We start from the raw sequence: 21,612 nt of genomic DNA on the forward strand, positions 1-21,612 counted from the left end.
TAGCCAATGCGATCATTCGCACAATCATCCTAAAATCACACGAGGTTTTTTGTCTTACAGTAACGTTATTCTATGTGATTATATTCGGCTCTTATGTAGAATACTATCATTTTGTGATCTTGAAGACATTGATTCAGCATTGATGCAACTTTATTAAACGAGCACCATTTGCCAGAGTAGCTTGTTCTCTAGGAGTAGAGCAGAGACTGTGTAAAGAATACCTCACATGCGCAGAAGCTTTGGGGAAGAGGGGTCCAGAAAAGTCAGATCCACAGCCACTCTGTTGCTGGCTGTTTCTGTAAATGTTGAGAAGGAAGATGAAAATGATGTAGGGTCTGTTATCGTTTACTTACTGCTTCAAAAAAAACACAGAGCTAGCAGTTGAAGACTGGACTCTGCCTGGCCCTGATATGAATATACTCTATATGTGTCCTTCGTAAACCTGTTCAAACTCGGGATAAGAATATGGGAAGACGGAAGGCAGGAACAAGACAAGAATTATAGAGATGTTCCCATATTTTAAAGGTAGGGGTATGTCTCTCATGGCTTCATACATGTGATAGTGGCTGCCAGCATAGAAAGCCATTGATGTAAAATGCATGAGATGTCTCATTTCCATATGAAGGTGAACAAATGCTTCGGGTATCATGTAAAATACCTATAGCATACCTGATGATGCTCATGTGTTTCCTGTTCAGGGAAAGTTGCATGTTTGAACATTGAATTCCCTATTTTACATACAGCCTTGGTTCAGTTAACATTGTTCCCCTCTTGCCTTGACCATAGGTTGGCTATGTCAGTGTTGAAAATATCAAAAGCTGACTCTAATCATACAAAGACTCCTGGCATACACCTCTCATTCATACCTGTAAAGAATGATGCCGGCACGCACGCACACACACACCCCTCATCGTAAACACTGCTTTGAAGCCTTTGCAGTAAAAAAATTATAAATTGATGCAATGGGTGAAAGACGATGTTTCTCTCACTCCTCTAATCGCCCCTCTCCCTCCGTCCTTCCCTCTATCCCCGTTTATACATTTTCTAAATACGTCTGTTGTCCTGATCTTGTCCACATTCTGATTGTGCCCATTTGTAGACAGGTGTAGACAATCAAAAGACGCATTGCGATCTGATTGTGGTTAGATCTTCCTGACCACCTCCGGAGGTAGTCAAAGACGCATCTTGTACAGATAGCCTTGAAGTGTAAAAGAATCCTGACAATGAAAGCATACAGATTTGGCCAACTTCACGGTGTTCCCGCCCACCCAGAAAAAAAAGTCACACCGGCCAGTTGAGTTAGTAATTATGGACAATGATAACGCCAGAATTAAGTTCATGGTCTTCATTAAAAACCAAGCCACAGGCCAATCAAAATTAGATGACGCAGAGATATCGCCCCAAATGACAGAAAAAGGGTTCCCACGTCCAATGCCAGAGCATAATTCTGCCAATGTCACTCAAAAGCAAATTAATCTAGGTCAGGCTTCAACTGAGGCCTGCCTTTCTGCCATTTAGTCGGGGGAGGGGCGAATTAAGGCCCTAACCCTAACTCTAGCTTCATATCCACATCCCGGCTCAACCCTAAACCTCAACCCTAACCCTAGCTTCATGCTCCCAGCTCAACCCTAACCCTCGCTTCATCTCCACATCTTGGCTCAACCCTAACCCTAGCTATATCTTGACGCATATCTTTTCGCATTGACCGCAATGTATTGACTTATTCGTCACACCTCAAAAGCTTACCAGACTGACGCTTATCAGTTGGTACCAGGCTGACGAAGAACAGACCCTGACCCCAGACAATGAACACATTTAATGCAGACAAATATCCCCAGACACTTTTATTCAACTGTCTGAACCAACGACTCAGCAAAGAACAGCAACATTAAGTAGACAGTGGAGTGCATTATCCCTGCTTGTCTGCCGGTGCATTCAACTTAACAAAATAAACCCAGACACCTTGGAACATTGTCTCCTAAGCTTGTTGTCCTTATCTGAGGGTATGGAGAAGCAGTGTCACATCTGTCTTTTGAAGTGACATCTCCCATTAGGATAAACTCCTGCTGACTATGTCATAACAGCTGGGTTGTCTCTGAGGAGCTACAGTATTTTCCTGTCTCCTGGTGTCAGAGGTAATCCTAATCGTGCATGGTCACCAGCCTTCTGTTGCTTGGCACACCACGCTCTGTGAGGAGGATCATGGAGTTGTGCCCTAGTCAGCAGACTGAGCTCGATGTGGGATGACGTTTGGTTTCCCAGAGGGCCTAGGTATGCCAGGGTGCCCAGGGAAGCCTTCACGTGGGCTACTCATACCCGTCAGTCAAAGTCAACCTCATTCCCTGTACGTACATGGTGTACTAACTGTGCAGCTTAGTGGCTGGGAGGGAGAGAGGATGTTCTCCTTCTTCTCTGTTCTAGTTATTTTTTTCTTCACCTCTCTTCTCCTCTCACACATCTCTCTTTTTCACCCCCACCCCCATATACACAATCTCTCCCTTTCCATTTCAATCTCTCACTCCTCCATTCTCTGTCCCTCTGTGTGTATGTCTCCCCCTCTCCAGTGCTACATGACAGGAGTGTATACATCTCTATGGGTAAACTCTGCTGGGGGTGAGTGATGGTGGCATAGTGTTTCCTCCAGTTCACTTATTTGTGTGTGATAAAGGGCATCAATCTGACACTGTCTGTCAGGAATGAGTGGGTGGGTGGGCAGATGGGCCACGACTAAGGAGATAAGGTGTGTTCTAACGTAACAGTTTTAATGTAAGAAAAATATGTTTTAGTCTTACCACATAAACCCAGTGACAGCTTTTGATTGAATACAATAGGACCTAGTTACAATAGAGCTCTGAAAAACCAACAGACTGGTAGCCAAGTTGCTGATTCTTTTGTCCCAAGAGATGGTCTATGATGTGTTGTTTTTATTGTTTTCTATTGGCTGCAGATGCTGACCAAGCCAATTCACAGTTCAGGACCTTTAATCTCACAGCCACATGCAGTAGCTGCACTCAATATCAGATATTAGATAGTGCCTGGAGAGTCTAGACTAGGAGATATTATTGTGTATCTCTGGCTTTCAGCCTTGCATTACGTTTCTCTAGGCGGGTAATCTAAAGTAAAGAATCATACATATTTATCAGTTGTTGTTTGGGCACAGTTATTTCTAACAGGTACAGGGAGATTAAGTCAAGAGCCTATTTTTAATCATGCAGCATCTTCCTCTCTTCTCTTCTCTTTATAGTAGAGGCTCTGTCTAAAGAGTTTTAACTTTTTTCCTTTCGTTGTGTCCTTTCTTCCACATTCACTGATATGGCTAAACATGATAGGTGAAAGCAACATGGTGTGTCAACCTATCCAGTCCTTTCATCAATCAGTGGTAATGAAGGTAATGATCGTGTGCAACTTCATCCTACTCAGAAACGCAAATCTGACCTCATATCAGTCAGTGTGTAAGGGACAACTGCCTCCTCCTCCCAATCAGTCACCCCACCAACCTAATTAGGTTGACCATCTCTCAGTTGGAAGTGGATCAAGGTCTTCGGACCTGACTGGACCTGTCCGCCTCTCAGTGTTTAGTTCTCTGACCTTTTCTGTCCTGTCAGCCACAGGAGTTCCCCCTCAATACATTTAGCGTCCTTCATTAGCACTCTCCCCCCTGGCTAGTGTATCTATGTGTTGGCTATTCTGTTCTGAGGTTTGCTCTCTCTCTCTCGCTCTCTTTCACTCACTCACTCTTTCCCCCTCGCTCTCTGTTTCGCTCTCTGGAAGGCCAAAAAGAAAAACAGCCTCATCACTGTTCATGACCACTGAAGTGTGATAACTGAGTCTAATTATCTGTGTAGAAATACCATGACTTTTCTAATAAGAATCCAGTCTAAGTGGATGTTTTGATTCTTTAATGTAATGTTTATTGTACAGCAAAGTATAGGAATTTGTCGGTTACACAATAGAAAGTGTTTTCTTGAGCTAAAAGAAGCTTGTGAGCGACAGTGGTGTAAAGTACTTAAGTAAAAATACTTGAAAGTACTACTTAAGTAGTTTCTTGGGGTATCTGTACTTTACTATTTATATTTTTGACAACTTTTACTTTTACTTCACTACATTCCTAAAAAAAGTATGCACTTTTTACTCCATACATTTTCCCTGACACCCAGAAGTACTCGTTATAGTTTGAACGCTTAGCAGGATAGGAAAATGGTCCAATTCACACACTTATCAAGAGAACATCCCTGGTCATCTCTACTGCCTCTGATCTGGCGGACTCACTAAACACAAATGCTTCGTTTGTAAATTATGTTGGAGTGTTGGAGTGTGCCCCTGGCTATCCGTAAATAAAAACAAACAAGAAAATAGTGACGTCTGGTTTGCTTAATATAAGGAATTTGAAACAATCTATACTTTTACTTTTGCTACTTAAATATATTTTAGCAATTACATTTACATTTACGTCATTAAGCAGATGCTCTTATCCAGAGCGACTTACAAATTGGTGCATTCACCTTATAGCCAGTGGGATAACCACTTTACAATGTTTTTTGTTTTTTTTGGGGTAAGGGGGGGGTAGAAGGATTACTTTATCCTATCCCAGGTATTCCTTAAAGAGGTGGGGTTTCAAATATCTCCGGAAGGTGGCGAGTGACTCCGCTGTCCTGGCGTCGTGAGGGAGCTTGTTCCACCATTGGGGTGCCAGAGTAGCGAACAGTTTTGACTGGGCTGAGCGGGAACTGTGCTTCCGCAGAGGTAGGGGAGCCAGCAGGCCAGAGGTGGATGAACGCAATGCCCTCGTTTGGGTGTAGGGACTGTTCAGAGCCTGAAGGTACAGAGGTGCCGTTCCCCTCACAGCTCCGTAGGCAAGCACCATGGTCTTGTAGCAGATGCGAGCTTCAACTGGAAGCCAGTGGAGTGTGCGGAGGATCGGGGTGACGTGAGAGAACTTGGGAAGGTTGAACACCAGACGGGCTGCGGCATTCTGGATGAGTTGTAGGGGTTTAATGGCACAGGCAGGGAGCCCAGCCAACAGCGAGTTGCAGTAATCCAGACGGGAGATGACAAGTGCCTGGATTAGGACCTGTGCCGCTTCCTGTGTAAGGCAGGGTCGTACTCTCCGAATGTTGTAGAGCATGAACCTACAGGATCGGGTCACCGCCTTGATGTTAGCGGAGAACGACAGGGTGTTGTCCAGGGTCACGCCAAGGCTCTTCGCACTCTGGGAGGAGGACACAACGGAGTTGTCAACCGTGATGGCGAGATCATGGAACGGGCAGTCCTTCACCGGGAGGAAAAGCAGCTCCGTCTTGCCGAGGTTCAGCTTGAGGTGGTGATCCGTCATCCATACTGATATGTCTGCCAGACATGCAGAGATGCGATTCGCCACCTGGTTATCAGAAGGGGGAAAGGAGAAGATTAGTTGTGTGTCATCTGCGTAGCAATGATAGGAGAGGCCATGTGAGGATATGACAGAGCCAAGTGACTTGGTGTATAGCGAGAATAGGAGAGGGCCTAGAACTGAGCCCTGGGGGACACCAGTGGTGAGAGCACGTGGTGCGGAGAAAGATTCTCGCCACGCCACTTGGTAGGAGCGACCGGTCAGGTAGGACGCAATCCAAGAGTGAGCCGCGCCGGAGATGCCCAACTCGGAGAGGGTGGAGAGGAGGATCTGATGGTTCACAGTATCAAAGGCAGCCGACAGGTCTAGAAGGACAAGGGCAGAGGAGAGAGAGTTAGCTTTAGCAGTGCGGAGAGCCTCCGTGACACAGAGAAGAGCAGTCTCAGTTGAATGACCAGTCTTGAAACCTGACTGGTTTGGATCAAGAAGGTCATTCTGAGAGAGATAGCAAGAGAGTTGGCTAAAGACGGCACGCTCAATAGTTTTGGAGAGAAAAGAAAGAAGGGATACTGCTCTGTAGTTGTTGACATCAGAGGGATAGAGTGTTGGTTTTTTGAGAAGGGGTGCAACTCTCGCTCTCTTGAAGACGGAAGGGACATAGCCAGCGGTCAAGGATGAGTTGATCAGCGAGGTGAGGTAAGGGAGAAGGTCACCGGAGATGGTCTGGAGAAGAGAGGAGGGGATAGGGTCAAGCGGGCAGGTTGTTGGGCGGCCGGCCGTCACAAGTCGCAAGATTTTATCTGGAGAGAGAGGGGAGAAAGAAGTCAAAGCATAGGGTAGGGCACTGTGAGCAGGACCAGCAGTGTCATTTGACTTAACAAAAGAGGATCGGATGTCGTCAACCTTCTTTTCAAAATGGTTGACCCGAATTAACCCACAGAGAGGGGGGGGGGGGGATTCAGCAGGGAGGAGAAGGTGGCAAAGAGCTTCCTAGGGTTAGAGGCAGATGCTTGGAATTTAGAGTGGTAGAAAGTGGCCTTAGCAGCAGAAACAGATGAAGAAAATGTAGAGAGGAGGGAGTGAAAAGATGCCAGGTCCGCAGGGAGTCTAGTTTTCCTCCATTTCCGCTCGGCTGCCCGGAGCCCTGTTCTGTGAGCTCGCAATGAGTCATCAAGCCACGGAGCTGGAGGGGAGGACCGAGCCGGCCGGGAGGATAGGGGACATAGAGAGTCAAAGGATGCAGAAAGGGAGGAGAGGAGGGTTGAGGAGGCAGAATCAGGAGATTGGAGGGAGAAGGATTGAGCAGAGGGAAGAGATGATAGGATGGAAGAGGAGAGAGTAGCGGGAGAGAGAGAGCGAAGGTTGCGACGGCGCATTACCATCAGAGTAGGGGCAGAGTGAGTAGTGTTGGAGGAGAGCGAGAGAGAAAAGGATACAAAGTAGTGGTCGGAGACATGGAGGGGAGTTGCAGTGAGATTAGTAGAAGAACAGCATCTAGTAAAGATGAGGTCAAGCGTATTGCCTGCCTTGTGAGTAGGGGGGACGGTGAGAGGGTGAGGTCAAAAGAGGAGAGGAGTGGAAAGAAGGAGGCAGAGAGAAATGAGTCAAAGGTAGACGTAGGGAGGTTGAAGTCCCCCAGAACTGTGAGGGGTGAGCCATCCTCAGGAAAGGAACTTATCAAGGCGTCAAGCTCATTGATGAACTCTCCAAGGGAACCTGGAGGGCGATAAATTACAAGGATATTAAGCTTAAATGGGCTAGTGACTGTGACAGCATGGAATTCAAATGAGGAGATAGACAGATGGTTCAGGGGAAAAATAGAGAATGTCCACTTGGGAGAGATGAGGATTCCTGTGCCACCACCCCACTGACCAGATGCTCTCGGGTATGCGAGAACACATGGTCAGATGAGGAGAGAGCAGTAGGAGTAGCAGTGTTTTCAGTGGTAATCCATGTTTCCGTCAGCGCCAAGAAGTCGAGGGACTGGAGGGTAGCATAGGCTGAGATGAACTCTGCCTTGTTGGCAGCAGAACGGCAGTTCCAGAGACTGCCTGAGACCTGGAACTCCACGTGGGTGGTGCGTGCAGGGACCACCAGGTTAGAGAGGCAGCAGCCACGCGGTGTGAGGCGTTTGTATAGCCTGTGCGGAGAGGAGAGAACAGGGATAGACAGAGGCATAGTTGACAGGCTGCAGAAAATGGCTACAATAATGCAAAGGAGATCGGAATGAAATGAACTAAACATCTGGGAAAGGAGAGAGTGGGGCCTCCCTCACCACAACACCCAAATATAACTCTCCCAACTTCCACATCAGAAACTATAATTGTTGTAAACTACAGCGGTTCAATGTTTTCTAGGAATAGACTAACTTAGTTTATTCAGCTAGCTAACTTGGTACAGTATTCTTCTGTGAAAATCGTCCAGGGCACGCCACAGCCAGCTAGCATGCCGGACTCCAACAACACGGTTTAGCACCAATACTCGGCCACAACAAACCACCAGTGTGTCAACACACCAAGCAGATCGTTTGTGTCCGTGTCTAACGTTGTGGGTTAGTCCCGACAGCTTGAGCGAGTCCGTCGTCAACTTATTCAGCCAGTTAGTTAGCTAGAATAGTTAGCATACTAGCTAGCCATTGCTTTCAGACAAAGAAGAAACCCCTCCTTTCACGGCACAAACACACAGAGAGAGCCAAGCTAACGTTAACTAGTCACCCATGTCCCGAATTCCTTGAACGACTCTGGCTACCAATATGTAAAAACAAAACACAAATGTAGGTTATGACTTACCCCTAGCAGCTACTGTTAGCTAGCCAAGTGCAAAGCTAGCCACTGAATTGACTCAGCCAGTTCGCGTCTGTTCGCTAGGTCGTTCCAGCTATTGTTTACTAGTAGCTATCCAGGTAGCAACAAGCTAGCTAAATTTCAAGCACAGTAGCCACTTACAACCTAACGTTAACGGTTCAGACAATGAGGTTAGAAAACAGCTGAATGGTAGGCATTATTGTATGTAATTATTGTAGGCAGCCAGCTGGTGTAATTACAGGCACTCTCAGGCGTGAAACAACTATACCGTTGCTAATAGTTGCCAGTAGCTACCCGCCAGCTAGTCCAGGTAGTGGGTTAGCTAGCTAGCTTTGTGCTTCACCGGGCTCAGCCGAATACAATACTAACCTACAATAATTACATACAACTAGTTGCTAGTTTCAGATGTTGCATATTACCTTCAGCCATTTAGGTTGCAGCAGTCAGTGGTTTACCCCTTGCTGAAGGAGTAAATTACATTTACTTTTGATACTTAAGTATATTTAAAACCAAATACTTTCAGACTTTTACTCAAGTAGTATTTTACTGGGCAACTTTCACTTTACTTGAGTCATTTTCTATCAAGGTATCTTTACTATTACTCAAGTATGACAATTGGGTACTTTTTCCACCACTGGTGAGCGACGGCTAGTGCAATAAAGGCCTAGATTCAATCAGATCCTGCGTTAACCGGGGATAGCCGACACCCGCATAGCTGATGTTTTGGCGGTGTCAGAGGTGTAACTGCGTTGGAGCTGTGAAATCGGTGAGCAGCTGCTCTTGTTCATTGTCATGCAGCCACACCCATCCCACTCGCATTAGAAGTTCAGAACGAGAAAGTGTCGAAATATAAATAATGATGCTCATATTTTAAATCATTAAATGAAATAATGAGGATTTCTATCAGCCTAATTGACGTGTAGATTACATCTCACATACCAGTGTTAAAACTTGTAAACAAGGCTGCATGGGATTTCTCTTAATGCGACTCCGTGCAGCCAATGGCAATGTCCGCTTTAGATATGCCAGGAGCTGCTTGTGGATTTGACAGATCTAACGCAGTTTCACCCCCGACACCGCCAAAACAACCGCTATGTGGATGTCGGCTAAAGAGGATCTGATTTAATAGAGCCCTACATCAAGTGACTTTCTTCTTCTCTTTGATATATGTGCACTCTATAAACAATTCTACTCTCTTCTTTTTCTCCTTCTCCTTGTCTTCCAACAGGAGAAAGAGAGTAATTCTCTGGAGAAAGTCTATGAGATGATGACACTCGGGAGAGAGTCATTATTCTCTCCTCCACAATGAAACAGTAAGGCTTCTTGCTCTATAAATAGAAATATGTGAAATTGCCAGTAGATAGAGCCGTCATACTCTAACCCGCTCACGAACACACGCATGGATGAATGCACGCACACACACTCCACCAGTGGTGACCCACCCATGGTTCCAGCTTTGAGTTAACATGATGAGAAAATGTTAATAGGAACTAGCAGGTTACTTCTCCCCCTGAGTCCTTGGTTTCACGCCACAACAGCAGCATTTTTAAGAACCTGGGTGCACACACACACCAACTCATGAGGTTTGGCAAGGCTCTTACTTTATGATACCTTTGTTTTTCTCCCTGCTGTAATATGTGTGAGGCATCCTGTTACCTTGGTGCTCCCAGGTAGAGGATCACTTCTAACTGAATCACATCACAGCAGGATCTCTCTATGAATGTATTTTTGTTCTCAGGTGGGTTTTGGCTGTGTTGATATGTAGACAGATTTCTCGCTCTCCCTCTCGCTCTACTTCCCTTCGTCACACTAAGGGCTCTTTTGCGGAATCTGTATCACTTCAGCTTTACAGATTGAATAGAGCCCTAAAGCTTACCGTGTGCCTCCCAGTCAAAACAGTTTGCGCATATATTATGATGTTCATTTTGGTGTTTGGCAGCGTTCGGCATGTTTTTATTTTGGCTGTTTGAGCACACATTTGTTTTTCTTGTGGCTTGTTGAGGTTCAGTAGCCGAAGTCTCTGCCCCTTCGTCAGTGATTGGTCAACAATCAATCAAGTGTTTGTTGTCATTTAACGACAGACAACTAGATTTCATGCACATTTTTTCACTTGAGAAATACTGCACCAAACATCTTAGTTAGATGTAAAATTGCACGACTAATAACTCCTCAGCAAAAACGTCAAAATGAATTACCGATTTCTTCAATTATCTTAGATTAATTCAGACTATTTTGAGGAAGTGTAATGTTGTTGATATGGCGTCTCAAGAGGGACAAACAGAAAAAGGGATTATGCAAGCACAGACATTCACTTCGCCGAGTTCTGCTAGGAGCAAACCGAATCAATGTATGCGGATGTCTTAACACATGCACATAGAAATGAAGCCACACGCACTTCAAAGGCTGACTCCCTGACTACCCCCGACAGTAGAGCCTGTCCCACTTCTCCAGCCTCATGTGGCTGTGGCAGAGCCCAGTCATACATGCATGCATACATTTTATGTACGGGTGGTCTTGGGAATCAAACCCACTATCCTGGAGTGCTCTGCACCATGCTCTGCAAACTGAGCTACAGAGATCAATCTTCTGAAGCTTTTGAAAGTGAATGGTGGGAATTTCTGTAGGTCAGAGATTCTTGGTGTGAAATGATCTGTTTGAAGAACAACCATCAAAAGCTCTCCTATAGCTTTACTTCACTCAGTGCTAGAATGTCACTATCAAAGATAAAATATAGGTTGTGTATAATAAGGCCTGTTGTTTTTTCTTGTGGTTCGCATATGATTATGAGTGTCATAATAAATGTTATTATCTTTTTTCCTCATTAAGTCTTTATGCAACAGAATCACCATTGTTCCAGCCTTGTCTCCGGCCATCTCTGCACCAGGTAAGCAGGGGTCCTTTGTATTTAAAATTCCTCCATTTTCAGAAGTCTAAATATAGCTTATGTCCTGCAGCTCTCTCAGTCTGAATCTATTACCTCATGGATCAAGCCTGGCTTCTTATTTTGTATTATCAGCGTATTTTTAGATACCACAAGGATTAAGAAAATATTGTTTGTAATGGGAGGTACCATTATGTAAAGGTGGGTGATGTGGAAGGTTATTATGAGATACTAAAACCATTATGTAAAGGTGGGTGATGTGGAAGGTTATGATTAGATACCAAAACACATTATTGTTATGCGTCTTAGTGTCTTGCACTAATAGAACCTCATGATTACTGAGCATGGCCCTCAATATCTCCCTTGCTGAATAATTCCTGCAATATTGCCCTTGTTGTGTTTATGGAAGATGTGATTTCCTGTATCCCAGGTTTAATGCTCATGAATTATATTTCTGTACATCCTCATCTATTAATGTTTGCCTGAATGGAATCTCATTACAGTAGCCTTAGTGGTGAGGATGAAAACGGGTGTATTGACAAGGCCCGAACATTATTTTTACAATCCATTCTGTTGCGATATAATTGCTGTATTAATGATTTTCCTCCGCTTCATTATATTCATTGAATGAAACCAAGATCACCCCGTAATGGCGGCGCATTTCCTTCTAATGTCCTCCTCTTTGACATGAGATATTGGGAAATAATCACAGGTGCTGCAGTATTCTTTCTTCTTCGTTTGTTTGTCTGTGTTTATTTCTTTGCTCTTGTCAAAAGGCTTCTGAAGTTTCAATGATCCTGATAGTAACAACAGGCACACAGGACTCATTCCATTCACAGTTACGTACAGTACCAGTCAAAGGTTTGGACACACCTACTCATTCAAGGGTTTTTCTTTATATTTACTATTTTCTACATTGTAGAATAATAGTGAAGACATCAAAACTATGAAATAACACATACGGAATCATGTAGTAACCAAAACAGTGTTAAACAAATCAAAATATATTTTATATTTGAGATTCTTCAAAGTAGCCACCCTCTGCCTTGATGACAGCTTTGCACACTCTTTGCATTCTCTCAACCAGCTTCATGAGGTAGTCACCTGGAATGCATTTCAATTAACAGGTGTGCCTTGTTAAAAGTTAATTTGTGGAATTTATTTCCTTCTTAATGCATTTGAGCCAATCAGTTGTGTTGTGACAAGGTAGGGGTGGTATACAGAAGATAGCCCTATTTGGTAAAAGACCAAGTCCATATTATGGCAAGAACAGCTCAAATAAGCAAAGAGAAATGACAGTCCATCATTACTTTAAGACATGAAGGTCAGTCAATCCGGAACATTTCAAGAACTTTGAAAGTTTCTTCAAGTGCAGTCGCAGAAACCATCAAGCGCTATGATGAAACTGGCTCTCATGAGGACAACCACAGGAAAGGAAGACCCAGAGTTACCTCTGCTGCAGAGGATAAGTTCATTAGAGTTACCAGCCTCAGAAATTGCAGCCCAAATAAATGCTTCACAGAGTTCAAGTAACAGACAAATCTCAACATCAACTGTTCAGAGGAGACTGCGTGAATCAGGCCTTCATGGTCGAAATTGCTGCAAAGAAACCACTACTAAAGGACACCAACAAGAAGAAGAAACTTGCTTGTGCCAAGAAACACGAGCAATGGACATTAGACCAGTGGAAATCTGTCCTTTTGTCCAAATTTGAGATTTTTGGTTCCAACTGCTGTGTCTTTGTGAGAGTAGGTGAACAGATGATCTCCGCATGTGTAGTTCCCACCTTGAGTCATGGAGGAGGAGGTGTGATGGTTTGGGGGTGCTATGCTGGTGACACTGTCAGTGATCTATTTAGAATTCAAGGCACACTTCACCAGCATGGCTACCACAGCATTCTGCAGTGATACGCCATCCCATCTGGTTTGGGCTTAGTGGGACTATCATTTGTTTTTCAACAGGACAATGACCCAACACACCTCCAGGCTGTGTAAGAGCTATTTGACCAAGAAGGAGAGTGATGGAATGCTGCATCAGATGACCTGGCCTCCACAAATCACCCGACCTCAACCCAATTGAGATGGTTTGGGATGAGTTGGACCGCAGAGTGAAGGAAAAGCAGCCAACAAGTGCTCAGCATATGTGGGAACTCCTTCAAGACTGTTGGAAAAGTATTCCAGGTAAAGCTGGTTGAGAGAATTCCAAGAGTGTGAAAAGCTGTCAAGGCAAAGGGTGGCTACTTTGAAGAATCTCAAATATAAAATATATTTTGATTTGTTTAACACTTTTTGGGTTACTACGTGATTCCATATGTGTTATTTCATAGTTTTGATGTCTTCACTATTATTCTACAATGTAGAAAATAGTAAAAATAAAGAAAAACCCTTGAATGAGTAGGTGTGTCCAAACTTTTGACTGGTACTGTACATCTATCCATTAAATGTTAAACTTCAGAAACTTTAGTCCAATATGACAAAGCACAGGGACTTGAGTAGTGAGTAGTCTCGAGACTTTCTCCCTTTCTTTCTGCTGAATGTGATAATGTGCCAAAGTTCTCAAGGTTAAGTCTCACCTCAATGAGTTTGAGGACAGAGTACATTGTGTCCTTGGCTGCCTCTATATCTGAAAAGCACAGTAAACATCAAGAACACAGGTTTTTTAACCTTAAGATTCTTAACTTTATACATATTTCATACACTTAGGGGAAAACTCTTTACAGCTCAACATAAAAGTCAATAAGAAAGTATACATTTTCATATTCAGTTCCCTTTCCTCTCACCACGGTCGATTTTGCAGGGATTAATAGGAACCGAAATGCCACACATTCTCCCCATATTCTCAAATGCCCAATTTTCTCAGTTCGGTTGAATTGGGGAGGTCCTCAGCCACACCCCAACCACGCTCCATGAAACCTCCAGAGCTTTTGTTAAATGAGATTATTTGGCCTAGAGAAGGCATTCCCTATTTAAACAGCAGCCATTTTCTCCCAGTAGAATTATAGAGGACTCATATAGCATTGACATTGTCACTGAGCTATTGCCTAATCTGGCTACTGTGCAAATTGTGCACTTTGATGGGCCTTTATGTCTTTTCACTTTGATGAACTCTCCTAAACCTCAACAGTAGCTACCTTTCCTCCGTATTCTTCCCAGGACAAGCACAATAGTTTCCCTTAGTCCTGGTTAAGAGGATTTGAGCAGCTCTTCCTTTAAATTCATTCACTGAAGAGGATTTGATTCGGTTTTCTATAGATACCTTCATTAGGATTGTGTGTCAGTTATGAGTATTTTTGTAGTAAATAAATAAGGGTAAAAAAAGTTTTTAAAGTGGCAATATGCAACTTTTTTGGCGACCTGACCAAATTCACATAGAAATGTGGGTTATAGATCTATCAATCTACTTTAAAACAAGCCTAAGACGCGGTAGATCGGTTCTATGTGCGCTATTTCTATGCTTCCTGTTCTTAAGTTTTGTTTTTGTGTCTTTTACGTTCGGTTTTGTACACCAGTTTATATTATTTTTAGTTATGGAAAATATATTTCACAGTGGTTTAGATAGTATAGTGTAGAGAATCATTGTACCATCTTATTTTGTAACATAAACTGAAATTAGGCAAACTATTAAGAGTTTTAGCAACCAGGACATGGCGGAGCGATTTCTGCATAGTGCAACTTTAACAATAAACACATTTGGAAACCGACATTGATGTATGCGGATTTTGTACTATGTTTCAAAAAATTAAATAAAAGCATTATTCATTTTAGGTTAGATTTATGGATTAATATAATGATTCAGTCCCTGCGAAACACTCAATAGACTGTTTACCTACCATTCATTTTAGATAGGGTCTTCCAGGAACATGAAAATATGAAATATGAAAATATATTCCATTCTGTTCAATGTTGATCTTTGAGAGTAGGACTAATGTCTAGCAATATGTCTGCATAAGTACATTCTTCATGATATTATCTATCTCTTTCTTGGAAGCTTGTTTATATGAATATGAAACATTTATTTATCTGTCGCTGTATGAATAATGAATGAAAAGCACCAGATGATGTAAAGGAGGACTAAGGAAGTTTGCAGTTTGAATAGGACACACAACACAGTGAATTAATGCACCTCTGCAATACGAATACATTAATGTCCACTCCACCTCAGCTCAAGATGTGTTAATGGCCTGCAGGTTTCCACCCTTGCCTTATAAACAACTATTGATGGGAAGGGCAGGTGTGAGTGTGAGTGTTAGCTCTCAGACCAATCAATGTTATCTATTGATCAGTTAAGTCAATCTGAAGAGAGAGACAGCAGCTCTCCACTACACTAGATTATATGGCAGCACAATATAATATAAAACCTTAGTACAGTGTATTGCCTCTGGACAGTATACCATAGTTTAATAGGTTACACAGCAGGACACAACATTAGGATATCCAACACTTTACTTTCAAACAATTCACTTCATTACACTTGACTTATCAATCTTTTACCATATTCATCTTCTAAGAGACAGAAAGCAAGTCTGTTGACTAGAGAGAACATCATGCACTACACACACTCCCACATAGCCACACCACAAGTCCTCACAGCCATGTGTGTCCGATGTTCTGGACATGCTCCATGGGATCCGTTGGTGCTACTGAGGCCCCCCTTCACGTGCTGATGTCATCTTTGACAGGTGGGCTCGCCGCTCCAGTCCCAGGGAAGCCAATGGCATTTGAGCACAGTAGCCCCAGGACTCACCTGCATGGCTATTTACAGCTTCAGGGATTTAATGGAGGTATGTGTCTGTTCCATTAGCTGGTGGTCGGCAAGGTGTGACTTTACCCCCAGTGGACTCTGTCAGAGCTAGGTACACAGCAGCGCATTGAGTGCATTTGTGGACGTGTGGGACCTGAGCACGGTCTTTACCTGGGTTGGGATTGATTCCATTTAAATTCAAATCAATTCTGGGGATGCAGTAAAATGCTCATTGTTTTTCTATGTGGACTTTTCTCTATCTCATATCCCATGGGTGGGCAAACCTTTTGGCTCAAGGGCCACATCGGGATTTGGAAATTCAACAGCAGGCCGCAATTTATCAATTTATTATAGATTTTATAGATTTGTTTATCAAAACAAATAAGACGTCTCTGTCCATCTCTCTATCCTCTCTCAAGCTCCAGTCTGATGGAGGAGGCAGCACATTGTGAGTGTTTCCACTTTCCATCTGCCGCTGTGCTTGGGTAACCGTTCCAGAGGACAGTGTTGAGCAAGGTGGGGGACCCAGCACCATGCAGCACCAGCTCTGACTCATGATGAGCAGGTCTCTGTCTCTTCCTCTTTCTCAGTCTCTATGAGCCTGTCTGTCTGTGCCTATGGGGAGATGCTGGACCCCTGCTCCCCCTGGAAGCAATACGTCCCACTTCCACTAAATGTCTCCTCCAGAAACAAGGTGTGAGGTCACCCTGACCTTTTGGGATTAGCTCCCGGCTGTTTTTTACGAAGAGGAAAAAAGTAGCCTAGTTTTTTTTGGCAAGCGTGTGCCATGTCCTGAGTTTTGGTCTATTACCATGCAATCAGTTTATTATTCATGTACCTTTTGAACTGAGAAGAGCAAGAGGCTGTCACAAGGTGTGGTAACTGTGTAATAATACATGTGTAATTGCAGGGGCGCAACTTTGGTTTTAGAAGTTGGGGGGACATAATGTTATTACTATATATATATATATATATATATATATATTTTTTTTTTTATCCGGTCAGATAAACACTCCAAACAGCCTACCCGACGCTCGGAGGCGTCCGTATGGTCCTAAAGCACACCGTTGCCTCGTTTTGTATCACATTCCAATGATAAAACTGGGGACAAAAATGCAATTTCAGAATGTTGTGAAAGTTGGGTGGGTGAAATTTGCACCCTTGTGTAATTGTGTAGCCTAATTACATTGTTGTGAAGGAGCATCTGGAGCATCAATTCACCCATTGTAAAAACCCATAAATGTGGCAATGAAATAAGTATGAAATTAAATCATTACTGAGTGTTTCTCTTCATTCAGTAAAGGACATGCCATTCATCCAGCATCTATCAAGTGCTTGTCAACACCTTTAAAAGACACCATTACAGAGCTGTTGAATTTAAAGAATCTAACCTTCAGAAAGATGGTCAGCATTTTGCTAAATGATAATTGAGCCATTCAATCAATAAGGGACTGTTCCAGCTGACATTTAACGCTCAGCGTGATTTATCTATAATAAAGACCAGAGCGAACACAGTTGACATATTCAGATGAAACCCTCATGAAGATTGTTAGTTTCCGCATGCACTAAATAGTCTATATATTTCTAGAGCTAGCAAAAACAGTCTCTCACGTGGAGTCAAGTGTTATTGGGCCTCATTCACCAATATCTACCTAAGAATTTTCTAAACGTTGTTCTTAATAAACTCCCTAAGAAAAGCCTACGTCGGATTCATGACATGTTCTTAAACAACAGAATTGTTCGCACCTGTGTTCTTAGGCTTGATGAATCCCACGTCTTCGTAATTGAAAGTGTGTGCCAGTTGTTCCTAATTAGCATAAGGAAACGCCCCGCAAATTCCCATATAAGGACATGACACTTCAGGGCCGTGTGCAAGAAAAGTTGGAGAATGTCCAAAAGACACAGACGGTGGTGGTCCACCGATCACCAAACGAAAAAGGAACTTCAGTAATTCTGAAATAGAAATTCTACTGCAACAGGTAAATGCGAAACAAGGCATAATATTTAGTAGTGTTTCCAGTGGTTTTAAAGCCACCAACAAAACGGAGGCATGGAAGGAGATCACGGATTCCGTGAACTCTGTTTCTGGACAACGTCACTCAATTGAAGATGTAAAAAAGAAATGGTTTGACTTAAAATCAGAGACCAAAAAATCCATTGCCAAACATAAGAGACATATGCTGACCACTGGAGGGGGGCATGCAGGCCCTGAGTTATCTGAGATTGACCAGCGCATCGGGGCCATCATTGGTGAGACGGCACTCTCAGGTGTGCCATCAGCGGAGCAACTGGACACTGACCAGGGCCCTATATCAACAGCTTCATATCCTCCAAGGCCATCTCCCAGCAGTGAATCAGATGGTAAGCAAGTCTTTCTGAATTTATACAATTTCATGCCATAATTTAACTGAAAGCAACAGTGAAACTATTGGAAAGGAATTTTACACCAGTTTGTCAAACCAAATGTGGGCCTATGTGACTGTGAATGAGTCCTCACCTGAATTCCTAGTTTATTCAGTTTGAAATCATATTGCTTTTGCAGTAGGCCTATATTGAACAAACTGAAACATCTAAAAATAAAAAAATCAATAAAAAGAATCAGTGCACTGTGACTGTTTTACTTTCAGTATCGTTTTTGTTATTTACAGATCTCCAATCCAGGCAACCCCTCTGTGAAGAGGAACCTGACACCATTCGGCCTTCCTGCAGTAGGCCTGCCTCTGTACGTGCCCCCAGGTCCTGTCCAACTGCACGTGTCATGTCCGATGCGGTCTTGGATAACCAGGAGCGGATTGCGCAAAGTCTCTGTGAAATCGCTTCTACTCTGGCCACAATATCAGAAACACTCAAAGACATAAACACACATTTAAAAATACAAAGAACGCGCACTGAAACCTGTGTCATTTCATGTGTTTAATTTGTGGTATTTAAAAGGACAAAACAAATCAAAAAAGAGAAATGATTTGTTGTCCGACCTCCACGCCAAATCGGTTGTCTGGTCCCAGTAATAGGTCAGGACGCACATCCTGGTGTGGTGGCTGAAGAGGAAGTAGAACACCACGCTTCATAGCGATGTTGTGTAACACACAACAGGCCATGATTATTCTGCAAACCTAAAAACGGTGTAAAGATGATCAAAAGCTAGAAAAACTAAATAAAATGAATTGTTGGAATTAGATTATTCTACAACATGTTCTCCATTTTTCAAACCTGAATAAAACAAGTAGTCCTACTCACCTTCTCTGGCGTGTAAAGCAGCTTACCACCTGCTGTGTCCAAACACATCCAGCGTTCCTTCAGAATACCAGTGGTTCGCTCAATGGTGGAGCGGGTGCGTGCGTGTCTCTGGTTATAAAGAGGCCTCTTGGTGCGTCTGAGGGTTTGTTAGTGGCGTCATTAGCCAGGGGTCAAGGGCATACCCCCGATCTCCTAATGAAACAAGTCATTAATGAAGAAACCCACTTTTTGAAACCAACAATTGGAATTTGAAATTACTGAACGATGCTTACCAATGAGCCATGCGTCTCCAGCAGCTCCTTGTTCCAGGCGCATTCCTACAGAACTGTTCTGCAAAATATAAGAGTCATGTGCACCTCCTGGGAAGCGGGAGACCACGTTCAAGAGATGGTTGTCGGAGTCGCAGATGACTTGTACATTGATTGAGTGATATTGCTTGCGGTTAAGGTATGGGAATGGGTCTGGTGAGGGTGCCTTAATGCGCACGTGAGTGCAGTCTATTGCCCCGATTACGTTGTGCAGACCCGCAATAGAGTAGAACCCTCTCTTGACCGGCAGCTGTTGTTGCGCTGTGTAGGGGAAGAAAATATTGTGTGGCCAGTTGATTTATTCCATCCAGAACTCGTGGGAGAGCTTGGTTGATGGATGGCTGTGATATGCCCACCCGTTCTGCTAACTCCCGCTGAAATGTCCCAGTGGCTAAAAATCCCAAGGTGGAGAATACCTGCACATGAGGTGGTACGGGATTGGACCGTTGGGTATTGTTTCGCAGCGCTGGCTCCAAAGTATCACACAGCTCCATTAAAACGTGTCTTGGAAGCCTAAACCGTCCGATCAAGTACTCGTCAGTCTCTGCAAATAAATCAACGTGATCCTCAAAGATGCGTTCCCTTCTCAGAGCACGCTCGGCAATGTCGTCAATCAGCAATAGATGTGCCATTTTGATAGCATGCCTGATGTGCAGAAACAGGCCCATTTTGGCCCTATAAACAGCGCGATCAATCACCACATAATGCAGGATTAAATCAGCTTAATTGCTGATGTAAATTGCATTGTTAGTGTTTCTTTGCATACTATGATTTCTTTTCAACAAATGATCAGAAATACATTACAGTAAAATACTATCATTGTAAACGACTGTAGAATGAAATGAAATGCAGTAACCAATTATTTGGAGCAAACTGTCATCACTCAAATGTGCGTAAGAATGCTCTTGAGTGTGCGTGGATTTTGTTCTTAGCTAAGAACAAATCCAAGATGAGAAAACATTAGTGAATGTCAGAATCTTCGTAAAAAGTGCGAAAGTGGGGTTTAAGAACACATTACTTCGTAAGAACGGTTGGTGAATGAGGCCCATTGAGATTTGACCTGCACAGAAACCCTCCACTGTATAGACCAGTGGTGTAGTGAAAGGTAAATGCAAGTAAATGCAGTAATGTTTTGCCTAATAGTTTACCCACCTTTTGCGGAAAAATGCATTGAAAGAATAGGAAGCATTACTTCTTTCCCCATGACTGGCAATCAGAGTTTACCCACCAAATTTTCTACCACTACATATAGACTCATTTCCTGGCAGCGTCATGAAAAGTTGCAAGCGCAGTTCGGATTCAGAAAAATCTTTGTTTACTTAGCAGTAGATACGATCACATGCCATTTCAAATGCAGCTCATGCAAGTTAACACGGAATCAGATGGTTATAGTCTACAACATCGCAGATGTCATCAAAGGGTTGATTACCTAGCAAGCCAGCGAGGCAAGGTAAAATATCCCAAATAGGGCTAGAAAAAGCAAGAAGAATAATATACTTGTTAAACATAGCTATAGCCATCAATTTTCCATATTTTCATGGTCATCACTCACTCACTGTTAAGTATGTCATGGTCCTGACTTTAGCGTTAGCTATCCTGCTACAGAGCTTTTTGGTGCGGGATGCGCGTTTATCACCCGAACGTGACGCTTGCTTGTAAACAAAATATGGCTCTATACAGTGAGGGGAAAAAAGTATTTGATCCCCTGCTGATTTTGTACGTTTGCCCACTGACAAAATTTGTGGAGGGAGCTGAAGGTTCGAGTTGCCAAACGTCAGCCTCGAAACCTTAATGACTTGGAGAAGATCTGCAAAGAGGAGTGGGAAAAAATCCCTCCTGAGATTTGTGCAAACCTGGTGGCCAACTACAAGAAACGTCTGACCTCTGTGATTGCCAACAAGGGTTTTGCCACTACTGTACTAAGTCATGTTTTGCAGAGGGGTCAATTACTTACTTCCCTCATTAAAATGCAAATCAATTATAGATAAAATTATAGACTGATAATTTCTTTGTCAGTGGGCAAACGTACAAAATCAGCAGGGGATCAAATACTTTTTCCCCTCAATGTATATCGTGTTGCTATTGTTTTCACACCTAGTTTCAAGTTTTATTAGTTGTATGTACAGGATACACATGGTATACACTGTCCAACGAAATGCTTCCTTACAGGTTCCTTCTCGACAATGCAACAACAATAAGAAATAAGAAAATATAAGAATACGAACAAAGTAAATGGCTCAGTAGAATATATATATATATATATTTTTTGCATAAGTATAATACAGGAAGGCACAATTTATAGTACAATATTTA

At 43.1% G+C, this 21,612-nt stretch overlaps 1 long non-coding RNA gene across 1 annotated transcript in view; it reads left to right on the forward strand.

Annotated features, from left to right (window-relative positions):
* The first annotated feature begins 249 nt into the window (after positions 1 to 249).
* LOC121536949 overlaps positions 250 to 21,612 on the forward strand; it is a 58,901-nt gene continuing 37,538 nt past the window's right edge. The window contains exons 1-3 of the long non-coding RNA XR_005994930.1: positions 250 to 525; positions 9,362 to 9,446; positions 10,960 to 11,017. This is a non-coding gene — a long non-coding RNA (uncharacterized LOC121536949). The remainder of the gene's footprint in view (positions 526 to 9,361; positions 9,447 to 10,959; positions 11,018 to 21,612) is intronic.

Source organism: Coregonus clupeaformis, chromosome 23, assembly GCF_020615455.1.
Source record: "Coregonus clupeaformis isolate EN_2021a chromosome 23, ASM2061545v1, whole genome shotgun sequence".
NCBI classification, from domain to species: domain Eukaryota; kingdom Metazoa; phylum Chordata; class Actinopteri; order Salmoniformes; family Salmonidae; genus Coregonus; species Coregonus clupeaformis.